Raw genomic sequence first — 12,808 nt, 5'->3', positions numbered from 1 at the left:
AATAGAAACAATTTCAAAGGATGTACAAAACAAGTAGTATACTCCCCAATATGGTACCGTACACTGTCTGGCTAATGCAATATGGAGATATATTCTATATCTTGGTGACAACAGCCGAGATAAAATCAGCCACCGAGGTGGAATTGTTAAGGCCTCCTCTTCCACCAGAGGGTACCGAGTACCCGGCTTGTTGTTTGTTTATCACTGCCATAGTCGCCTGATGTGCTGGGGGCTGAGACTGTTGGCTGTTGACTGACGAGGTTGTTGCTGTCGTCATCTCTTCCGTGTCCATGGTGACCATGTCACAGCTCTCCTCGCTTGAGCCGATGTTGCCACGCTTTGAGATCTGCTTCGTGAGTTCGCGTAGTTCGTTCATCAATTTAGAGACATCACCAGGATCGTGGTCATCATCCTTGGCTTGTTTGCGCGCACGCTTATACGGAGTGTCTCTCGCTAAACTCTGCAATGTATCCATACTGGACTGGTTAGATGTGGCCTCCTGTGACACCGAACTGCGCTGCTGTTCTACAAGTACGTCTCTTATGCTGGACTTTATCGACTCTATCATCTTCTCTTGCTCTTTCTGGGAGATTGCCTGTCTCTCAGATTCTTCCTTGTTGTACTCCATGGCTATCTTCCTCCTTTGCTCCTCAGTCATAGTCCCGTACTGAACAGATTTCCCACCAAGATTAGGTGAACCGCTCGGGTTGTACATAGTCTCCCCCCTGTAGAACCCTTGCCCCGTCTGCTGCTGCTGCTGCTGGGCTTGAGGTTGGGTAAAATTCTGAAGTGCGGGGACCAAATGCATGAAACTCTGGAGAGCTTGGAGTTGTGCTTGCGACTGCTGATATGGTTGATTCTGAGGCAGAGCCGGCTGAGGGAGATTCGGCTGCTGCTGCTGCTGCAAAATCTTGATCAGATTATCTATTTGGGTCTGAGTAACGGCCATTGTATCTTCCATCTGTTTGTGATCAGGCGCTAGCGTATCTCCTGTAGGGTATGTCACTCCCCTGTTAGTATCTTCGTCAGTAGGTTTAATACCAGCGCAGAGTTTAGTTTTCACCCCAGTGCGTTGGGTGAAATCATTTGCTCCTTGCATCGTGAACAATGTGTCCGGATCGTCAGGACATGTCAGGCTCTGAGTTAGTACGGTATACTGAACCTTGATGGCCTCTAACAGATCCTTCAGCGCTCGCACCTCGGCAGCTTGGTGTAGCACAGCCTTCCTTAGGGAGATAACTGTCTCCGTCATAGTCTGGCCCTGTGAGCTCTCGTCCAATGCGTCTGAGGCTGTTACGGTCGAACCACATACAACCGGCGCCGTATCCTTCGAGTCGATGCCCGCGTCGAGAGCCGAGTCCTTCAGTGTGGAGAATCCCATCCTGGTCATTGTCTGGGTCAGATATTGCCCTGTCACCATGGTGCAAAAGCAGCCCGGTCTCATGGGCACAGAAACTAAACTACACTCTTCCGTTATGGGGCCGCTCTTGTTATCTCCCACTGTGCCTAAGCTGAAGGCGATACTCATCTCGGGATTCAATACGCAATTGGTGTACTCTGTGTCATCGCACGCCACACAGCAGTACAGGTAGGTTTTGTCCACTGACCTACTGTGCACGTGCCAGTAACACTTAACGCGACCAATGTCCTTTTTGACCTTGTGTAGAAATACAGCCTTTCCGGGTTGAGGCTGACACGCTCCAGAGTAAGCCATGTCGTTGCTCACAATGAAATCTTTCCTCGACTCTGGGTAATTCTCACCCTGAGACACTCCATACACGCTACACACCCCAACGAGAAACTTGTCACTCTGACTAGAAACAATAGTAGCCATGGCCTCTGTGTAATCGGCATCGTTGGTGCCGTAGCACTCTGCGCAGAAGATCGGCACAAATAGAGACGGGTCGGAATGCAGAGGCCCTTCGGGGTACTCGCCTCTATCTGCATAGTCGACTAGGGTCATGCTGGTAATGTTTACCACAGCTCTCTTGTTGTCCTGGGTTGACACTTTCACAAATGCGCACATGTCTTTCTGGCAGAACACGGGGCCTATCCTAGACCCCTGGCTCACCAAGGGTCTTATCTCGCTGGGGGACATTGCAGAGGAGGCGAAGATCTAGACTTCTGTCACCTGTCTCGGTTACTGCGAACCCGACTGACAACGGTCCACCTTGGTGTTGAAGATGAGATTGTCTCCCCAGACAAAGTCCTTGTCAAACTCGACAAGTTTCCGGAGCGCGAGACTAGAAATGTGTGTCACGGTCTCAACTGTGCAATAGGGAGGTGTACAGGTTACAGGGAAGCTGTGCCTTTCGCTCTTGGTTTGGAGTACGCGTCAGCTCGAATATCAGTTCAGATAGCCTCATAGAGTCCGACAAGGACATTTGGAACATGCCACGTAAGTAGGCTCTAGTCCTGCCTTCGTCAACATCGCTCTCTTTAACAGGTGTAGACGAAGGCGCCTTTGCACCATTTACAATGTGCACTGTTTACTATGACAATTACGTGTTTGGAACTGACACGGAATAAACAGTGGCCATCCCACAGTGAGCTGCAACACGACCCTATAAGCCCTCCTGCCACAGTGCATTTATCACTTTCGATAAATCCAGCCACATCCAGGTATAAGTCTCCGTTTTTACCAACAGCGGAAGATGGCAGAACGGGCTTCCTCTTCACCTTCTTGCTCTTCCTCGCCTTCTGGGTGTTATCCTCAGCAACTTCCATCATCGACCGAGGGTGGTCGAGTCAGCCTCCCGGAGAGAGGAAAACTGAATAAGAGGGTAAGGGTTAGACCCGAACGGGATGACGCTAACACACAACCTCAGACTAAGAGGCGAACGACAACTGCCTGCTACAGTCACCATCAGGCTACCCCGGGTGAGATGCGAGCATCGGTTTCTATTAGTAACCCTAACATGCCTCGCGATGGCTATTCAGAGTCCTCAGAGGATGGGGCCCCGAACGACGGTTCGTCTGACACGAGACCTGCATCGAAGAGAGGATATTCTTCCGATATGGCAGCGGACGCTATATTCCACATGTTTCCTGAGCCCGCCGAGCAACAGGATCAGGAGCTGTACAAGCTCAGCGAGAATGACCGCTTCTTACAGAAACAATACCCTATGCTGTATATGAACCTCAACGCTAGCGAGCATCCCGCCATAGTCGAAGTGCAGTACGACAACGAGGGTATCGGTTGTCCCGTGTGCGAATTAGACAAGAACACATTGGACTCCATCAAAGTGCTGAAGTCCCATGAGGTGAAAGGTTACCTCGACTCTTACAACCACAAGTTCACAGAGCAACAAGTCAACATTCATCTAGGCCACACCATGAGGGATGACAATGTCATAGATGTGATACAGAACATGTCCGTGGACCTGATTGGCAAATCGTACTCGCTAGCCAATGCCGCTTCTCTACGCATCATGAACCGCATCACCACTCACATGGGTAGACCGCTTTTCGTTCCGGACCACGACGTGGCTAAGGTTCACAATGATGCCGTTAAACAGTTCATTGGTCTTGCGTCTACATGTCAAGCCTTGATGAAATACAAGCACACCGACAATGACAGGGTTCCAGCTCCTAATCCTCTGTTATAACCCTTTCAGCAATAATAAGGTACTATATATAACCTTACCATATCACAGTGTGACTGACTGTGTTATCCTAATTTAGTCTATGCATCACAAAGACTTGACATTTTATTCTGCCTCGAGCCCTTCACCGCAACCCCAAATAGCACCATGAGGCTTCTGCTAGTGATCTCACTGTCATGGCTCTCATACCTAATCTGCTCCCCCGTCAAAAACAACGTCAAAAACAACGATCCTTACGGATATGCTCCCTTACGTTTGGATTACGGCCATCACATGCAACAGCCAGACAGGCTGGTGTCAGGGTAGGAGCCAAAGCGGCTTTGCTTTAAATGTCAACAACTACACAAGAACTAGAGACATGTGCACACACTACTGCCCGGGGAGGATCTTCGCCCACTGGAGACCCTTCGGGGACTCGGTGGGCGATCTCGACAGGTACCGAGCCGAAGGGTCCATACTTGGTGCCTATGTTAGGAGGTTGGACAGGACCTCCTGTCTAGTGATCCCAGGAGGGTTCAATTGTTCAGACCGTGTTGTGGCAAACACCCCGTTGAATAAGATTTCAATTCTACTCCACGCCACACCTGCTAACAGAGACTATTACTTTGGCAAGGACCCCATGGCTGACTGCGGGCCAGATCCTCAGTGCTCAGCTTACAAGCTGTTGAGAAGGACGCTACACGCCCCCGATGCAAGCAGAATATGGCCAGAGACAGATGAGGTCCTTACTATCCGGAACTCTCATTACGCCTGTGTTCTCACCTACGTAGGCCTCGGGGACGTCGAGTCGATAGGTACATGTTACGCTCAACTGGGGGAAAATTGTTTTCATTCAAAAGGCAACAGGTTCTGCATAGCCAATTCCAGAGCACCTGGTGTGGGTATAACCAACGCAGATAGTGCCGCATCGGCGCCGATTGCAATCTGCGAGCTCTCGAGTGCGGCGAGTCTAAAGCATCGCGACCCCGCGTACATCCCCACTGCGACAGAGATCAGGGACTTTCTCACACCCTCCTCTTGCGATGCCACTATCCTCTCTCTGGACCGAGCCGTTTACAGGTCAAACTATCTATCGGTACAGCTCGACGTACCCACGTTCTACACAGTGGCAGAAGCGGGCCAAGTAATCATGAAGGTTATATTTGACGAGTGCCTCATTCCGATAGCATCCACAAGCCGAGATCTGACCAAGGTCGTGAGTACCGTAGCAGAAACGCTAGCCAAGGTACGAGTGTCCACGCACTCGACCGCTATCATGCTGGACGCTACTGACTGGGGTACGACTGAGTGCCAGGGGGTAAAATGGAAAGGCTCTAATTTCACCAGGGTTGCAGCAGAGCTCTCATCAGCCCTCATCAGAGAGGGGGTGGTGAAACTATTCCTCAGGCTGCCCAGATCCCACAAGCTGTTGAGCACCATAGACCTCTTGCAGCTGGGCTCGTTCGATGCTTTCATCACACCCCAGGGGTTGGTTGACATGGATAAACCTGGCCGCTGTCAGAACATGTGGGCGCCCGGGAGCGGAGACGACACCTCGAAGGGGGTTATGGCGTACCTCTTGACTATGCTAAGGCAACAAGTCAGGGCCAACAAGATAATCTTCACACTGTCTCTTACAGGGGGACTGAAGATTAGGCCGCTGGAAAATAGGGATTCTCAGCATACCGAGATAAAGGGCAATCTATCTTTGGCTGACATGGAAACGAACACCGTGTTAAACTGTGAAGAGAACCTAAGCACCAAGTGCTGCTCCGGGTCCAGTGCAACTCTGTGGGCTAGGAACCTGATGGTGAACATCACCGTGACCACTACTTCATTCGAGATGCTCAAGCGGTTTCCCGAGCTGGTAGCGGTCGCGTTCGGTGTAAACCAGTTTGTGATATCCCCGATTGATTCCGATTTCAAACGAGGCGTTCGATCCGACACCCGGCGATACTGGGTATCACATCGGCGGTGCACAGGCTCAGGGACTGGAAGAGGCAGCAGATGGCGGCAGGCATATCTACTGTCCCAGCAAAGTCTAGCGACAGAAACAGGCGCTCCGCTTCTGATGTCAACAACCCGGGGTGATGAAGTTGGACGACGTCCTCATCCACATCCCCGAAAGCCAATACAAGGACCCGGCCTCTGGTTCAAAGAACTGTCTCGACCCCCAGTACAACATAGGGTTGAGTAGCACGATTGTGTGTCCCGGGCTCATAGTCGCTCACGGGGCTTTGGGTATATTCAAGGAGCCCCACAAGGAGCTCTACAGCACCAGCTACGATAAAATCTACATAGCCGATTTGTACAAGCTCGAGTCGTGCACCCCGGGAGAACCCAGCAAGAAGGCCGCTATCTCCACGACACCTCCTCAGGTCGCAGTGAACATCAACACATTTATCCCCACGACAGATCTTAACCACTATATGGTAGGCATCCTGGATTTGGTACGCGTTGTCGAGTACGCGCCTCCCGTGAACAAGGTGTGCACCGCATACAACACGGGGGACATCACACACAGTATGAACTTAGTGTGGGTGGACGACGGTTATACTGTGGACAAACCTGTGGTTGAAGCCGAACATGGTGTGATGGTGAAACCCGTAGAAGCTCTGTATTTTGTCTCCAACTTCACCCCGGGCATAGACTACATCAACCTGAATGTGAGTTGCGTCAATTACGACGTGAGCTCCCTGCGGCCCTGTCTGATTGCCATATGCGGCGGAGACAACAGTTGCAGGAAGGACTACGGGAGGCTCTGCAACTCGGCGCACGAGATCATCAACGACGCTCGCAGGGCCGGGAGCTGATGAGGGAAGGACTCGAGGAGCTAGCTGTACAGGAGAAGAAGGCTAGGATGTACGAGCTGCCTGACAACGCTCCCTTCCCCTGGCTTGACAAACCACAGAGAGGCAGCGCTAGGCCCAAGAGGTTTATTGGTATCGTGACAGGATCAACCGCCTTAGGTTTGGCGTGGCACATTTCTAATAGGGTCAACGCATTGGAGGAGCAAATGGACACACATAAGAACTCATACGTTTTCGTGTCGAATACCTTAGTGGAAGTGAGCAACAAGCTCGACTCCAACATAGCCCTAGTCAATGGTAGGATCGAGGACCAGGAGAAGAAGATACAGAAGAATAACGACATCGTCAACAGCAACTTTGCCATGCTGAGGGACGCGATGATGAGGAACACGGAGGCCGCTTTGCGTGACACCAACGTCAAGTTCTCAGTCATGGCCAGTTATCAAATGTGGTATGCTCAAATGCAGAGCGTCACCCATCAGATGATGCAGGCCGCCATGCACACCAAGTTCATGACCAGAGGAGTGGAAAATTGTCTGAGGCAGATAGCATCGAAGCGCTCAGGCAGCTGCCCCAGTGGCATGGCAATCATGCAGGAGCACCCAGGCCTGTCCGAGTTTCCCACCGTCGGCACAGCCCTGTACAAAGACAGAAAGCTTTTCATAGCACACTCTATCCCGGGGACCGTTAAGAAGACCGTAGTAAGAGGGATCATACCCATGCCCAAGATGAGCACGGACGGAGTCCCCTTGTTGGCCAGACTACAAAGTGTGGTTGATAGATGGCAAGTATTACGAACCGTCCGACTGTTATGGCAAGTACTGTCACAAACCTGAGCTTCACGTGAGGTACCTGAGATGCGTTAAGGACCCAGGTGAATGCAAAACAGTATGCTCCCCTTGTCACCGAGGTATTTGTTACCAGGACAAGAAAGTCACTTGGATGGAGGGTTCTGCCTCCATAGAGATCGAGTCTCCTCCGCTAAAACCCTTCTCAAGGCCGCACATATCGGACGGACCCATGTCTTTCTCAGAGCTAGTGAAAGAAAGCATTCCAGACATGTCAGAGCTTGAGTTGCTGCGTGCCATAAACACCAGCGTAAAGCTCCTGGACGTGAGAGGCGACCTGGATAATATAACAAGAAACCTACAAGAGTTTGACAAGCGGTATGATGAGATTACGGCTAGCAGGGTAACGTTCGGAGGTTGGCTTTCAGGATTTGCCAGTGATACGGCCCTATGGACATCTGTAGCTATTCTAATGACGTGGTCCACGGCTCTATCATTTGGGATCGGGTACATGTTTTTCTTTGGTGGAGGAGGTGGTGGTGGAGGTGGTTTACCGAACCTAACAAAGATGAGGTATAAAATGTTATAGACACCAACACCCTTGTATATATGTATATAACCTGGACATCTCATTGTCCCTTTGCCTGTCGATACTTGAATAAATCTCCTAAAGACTCTGTGTCCTTGTGATTGTGTCTTTTATTATATGATAGTAGGATGGTGGGTAACACAGATAGCAACATTGATTTCAAACACGCTTTTTCGTTAAACATCTTTATTACACGTTATTCATTTCACTTTAACACAATGGACAAAGATAAACTGCAAACTGTCTACACATTTCAAGTTCGACCCTTAGTTTATACAATTGGCCCAATAGTTCACCCACTCAAAGTTTCACTAGAAGACCTGTACAATGGAAGACTTTATTTTATATTTATACTTTATTTCTGTACAGCTCACATGCGGTCACAGGCGATCTCTATTCAGATCGGAAAGTCATTGAAACACTACAACAATCTTGGTGTGGATATCATGCCTATCTCCTGATCGTCCGTAACTGACTGGCATCAGTAACACTGCCACAGTCCCCGGACGCGACAACTCCTCCGCCTGAGCGCAACACAACCGATCGTCCCCCCTCGAGATAACCAAATCGGCACGTTCAACAATTGCCAGGTCTGGTTGCTTCTCAGGGATCACCATCTCTTTCGGTGGCTGGAACCATTCGTTCGAGTGTTCCCCAAAGAACCAGCCCCGGGGTAGACTGACATACATTTGTTCAAGCGAATGTAGAGGTCAATGATCATGGAACCCTTGACATGTATGTCGCGAATACCCCCGTTGACATCAGGTTCGATCTTGGTATAGCCGATTCTGGTCATAGTCAGGTCTTCCGTGTCTTCTTTCTCTTGGGCTAGTATAAAATTAGGAGCCAGGACCAGTACACCGTGTGAGCTAACGGCAGGGTCATCTTTATCGGTATAAACAACCAGGGCGCCATTAGCCTCTGTGTCATAGTGTAAACCCAGGCCCTCTCCGATGTCTTGCTCAAATTTAGCCAAGGCTCCCCTGGAAATGAACACTCTGCCCTTTGATGTTACATGTTCATAGTCCCCGAAACGAACACTGGTGCCATCTCTGGATATGACAACATCGGTGTTGGATGATTCCTTCTGGTCACCTGGGGTAGACTGGTAGCGTTGTGTTCTGCGCAGGTTTGGATGGATTACATTTGTGAAATCCCCTTCAATTTTCATATTCTCGTAACGATCTGACACAACCGAACCCTCCTTGTTGTTCCCGTTGTCGATTACTACATCCATGGACACTGAGCCATCATAGACAGTCCGCTTGGCCTGATCACATTCATAACATATAGTTGTGTGAGACATGGTTATAGTCCACTGTGTGTTGACAATCTCTACTGCTATGGGATCCTAAGGATCCAACAGTGTTAAGCATACAGTGAGTGAGTGAGTGAGTGAGCTCTCTTGATCACATTTATACAAAGGTAATAGCCAACCAAGCCTCTCTAACATAGGCTACAATATCCACCCGTGGGCTGACTATCACATACACACACAGACAACATAATAAAGCTCCGGCCGGACACATGAGCCATGCTGTGATAGATAGGATTAGTCTCGGTTGGACATTTGAACTTGGGTTGGAAACAGGAGCCATGGCCCTGTTGTAAACATGAGCCACGGTCGGACGTTTCGATCCTGTCTCGATTTTAAACGTGAGCCAACAAGTTTTTCAAAGTGCCAAGTCGACACTGGAGCCCCGTGGCCTCACAAAACAGGCGACGCCTGGGCTCATCAGGGCTCGGCGACCGTCGGACGTTTCGATCCTGTCTCGATTTTAAACGTGAGCCAACAAGTTTTTCAAAGTGCCAAGTCGACACTGGAGCCCCGTGGCCTCACAAAACAGGCGACGCCTGGGCTCATCAGGGCTCGGCGACCGTCGGACGTTTCGATCCTGTCTCGATTTTAAACGTGAGCCAACAAGTTTTTCAAAGTGCCAAGTCGACACTGGAGCCCCGTGGCCTCACAAAACAGGCGACGCCTGGGCTCATCAGGGCTCGGCGACCGTCGGACGTTTCGATCCTGTCTCGATTTTAAACGTGAGCCAACAAGTTTTTCAAAGTGCCAAGTCGACACTGGAGCCCCGTGGCCTCACAAAACAGGCGACGCCTGGGCTCATCAGGGCTCGGCGACCGTCGGACGTTTCGATCCTGTCTCGATTTTAAACGTGAGCCAACAAGTTTTTCAAAGTGCCAAGTCGACACTGGAGCCCCGTGGCCTCACAAAACAGGCGACGCCTGGGCTCATCAGGGCTCGGCGACCGTCGGACGTTTCGATCCTGTCTCGATTTTAAACGTGAGCCAACAAGTTTTTCAAAGTGCCAAGTCGACACTGGAGCCCCGTGGCCTCACAAAACAGGCGACGCCTGGGCTCATCAGGGCTCGGCGACCGTCGGACGTTTCGATCCTGTCTCGATTTTAAACGTGAGCCAACAAGTTTTTCAAAGTGCCAAGTCGACACTGGAGCCCCGTGGCCTCACAAAACAGGCGACGCCTGGGCTCATCAGGGCTCGGCGACCGTCGGACGTTTCGATCCTGTCTCGATTTTAAACGTGAGCCAACAAGTTTTTCAAAGTGCCAAGTCGACACTGGAGCCCCGTGGCCTCACAAAACAGGCGACGCCTGGGCTCATCAGGGCTCGGCGACCGTCGGACGTTTCGATCCTGTCTCGATTTTAAACGTGAGCCAACAAGTTTTTCAAAGTGCCAAGTCGACACTGGAGCCCCGTGGCCTCACAAAACAGGCGACGCCTGGGCTCATCAGGGCTCGGCGACCGTCGGACGTTTCGATCCTGTCTCGATTTTAAACGTGAGCCAACAAGTTTTTCAAAGTGCCAAGTCGACACTGGAGCCCCGTGGCCTCACAAAACAGGCGACGCCTGGGCTCATCAGGGCTCGGCGACCGTCGGACGTTTCGATCCTGTCTCGATTTTAAACGTGAGCCAACAAGTTTTTCAAAGTGCCAAGTCGACACTGGAGCCCCGTGGCCTCACAAAACAGGCGACGCCTGGGCTCATCAGGGCTCGGCGACCGTCGGACGTTTCGATCCTGTCTCGATTTTAAACGTGAGCCAACAAGTTTTTCAAAGTGCCAAGTCGACACTGGAGCCCCGTGGCCTCACAAAACAGGCGACGCCTGGGCTCATCAGGGCTCGGCGACCGTCGGACGTTTCGATCCTGTCTCGATTTTAAACGTGAGCCAACAAGTTTTTCAAAGTGCCAAGTCGACACTGGAGCCCCGTGGCCTCACAAAACAGGCGACGCCTGGGCTCATCAGGGCTCGGCGACCGTCGGACGTTTCGATCCTGTCTCGATTTTAAACGTGAGCCAACAAGTTTTTCAAAGTGCCAAGTCGACACAGGGGCAGAAATAGGGAGTTTGAGAAGGAAAGCTAGAAAAAGGGTGGGAGGGAAGAATAGCCCTAAACTGAGAAAAGTCTGAAATGTGGTTGGTGAGAGAGGACATGGGCGTGCGAAAGAAAGAGAAAGGGTGGGAGGGAAGAATAGCCCTAAATTGAGACATTTGAAACATGAGCCATGGCTCAGTTGGAGAGTCTTGTTTGGAAACATTATCCATGATTGGATATCTATGGTAGCTCCGCCTCCCGCTCATAGTCCCATACCCAAAATGTGCTCAGTCTGTCAGTGACTGGGCTAGGGTGAACATCTCCCTTGGCTATTATTTAACTTTTTCAAAGTTTGAAGTTGTTTAGTGCGAGGTAGAAACCCGGAGCCCATGGCCCCCACCTAGGCCAATTCAGGCCACATCGGTGCCTCATGTGGGTCTCGGGATTCATTGTTGGTCAAGGTTGGATACTTTTTCACATCAAACTTACCATATGGGACCAGACTCAGTTAGGACAGAACAGAGTAGGAAAGGGTAGATTAGGAAAAGGTAGAATAGTACATAATATGATAGACACCCTTTGCCTATTGAGATCTATCTAAAGATTATACTCACGTCATTACTGGATGCCAAGAAGTGAGCAAAGGAAGAGCCCTTGTAACCGGGGTCAAATCTGTAGATCCTATTCTCTGGGTTACCACAAATGGTCACTGGTTTCTCTGTGTGTTGAAAAGACTGCAGGTGCTGGAGTTCTTCCATGGCGCTCTCCACCCCAACTCTCAAGGTGTTGCACATGTGTTTATTCTGTGCCTGAACCATGACGTTGATATCGAGGTGTAGGAGAACAGCCGCTAGTAACAGCCTCATCATTAAACTTTTTCCACACTGTCTCGGGGCTAGGCAAAGTGTGTAAGGGTTGGCGTAGCGAGAGAACTCTCTCTCCACCTGGTAAAGGTGACCAAGGGCAGGGTTGACGTGGTCATAGTTCTCTGAGCCTAAAGGGGCTAGGCAAAGTTTCTCAAGCAGAGGGTGTTTATACTTGAAGAGAGAGTCTCCAAATTGACTACTGGTAACACCCAACACCACGCCCCTGAAGAGCTCTATCTGAAACGGTTCCATACGCATTCCTTTGACTTGGAAATATTCAAACACTCTATCTATCATACGTTCAAACCGGTACATTACGGAGTTTGACTTATCGTTCACCGATGCTCCGTACAGCTGTAACTCGAGCATCCTCGCTTTAGCACGCTCCACCCCGAGCTCCTTTATTAGCGCAGCTTGTTCCGCAAATCGGTCTTTCATCAGTCTATTGTACTCGGTCATTCTATCGGTATTCATCCGCTCCCTTTCTCTGTTGACATCGGCCTTGGAGAGCCTGGCTCTCACGCAGTCGACAGCAATCCCGATAGGGGCAGACCTAAGCGTTGTCAATGGGGTCGCTGACTAACTGGCTAAATAACCACGAGGTCTCGCTCGGGTTTGAGGACAGCGCTCGGTGGTGCGGTCGCGACCCTGTTGACGCGTTACACCCAGAGCTTAGCTGGAGCTCAGGTGAATCCGATAATGTCATACTGTGCCCCAGTGAATGCATCACGGACAACATTTCCATGTGTCACACGGGTAAGGAGCAATCGAATCCCTCGCAATCGACCGTACTAGAGTTTGTGTTACCGATGAAAATTCACTTCAGA

Source organism: Salmo salar, unplaced genomic scaffold (assembly GCF_905237065.1).
Source record: "Salmo salar unplaced genomic scaffold, Ssal_v3.1, whole genome shotgun sequence".
Taxonomy (NCBI): Eukaryota; Metazoa; Chordata; class Actinopteri; order Salmoniformes; family Salmonidae; genus Salmo; species Salmo salar.
The sequence above is the reverse complement of the archived record's forward strand: the minus strand, read 5'-3'. Positions refer to the sequence as shown.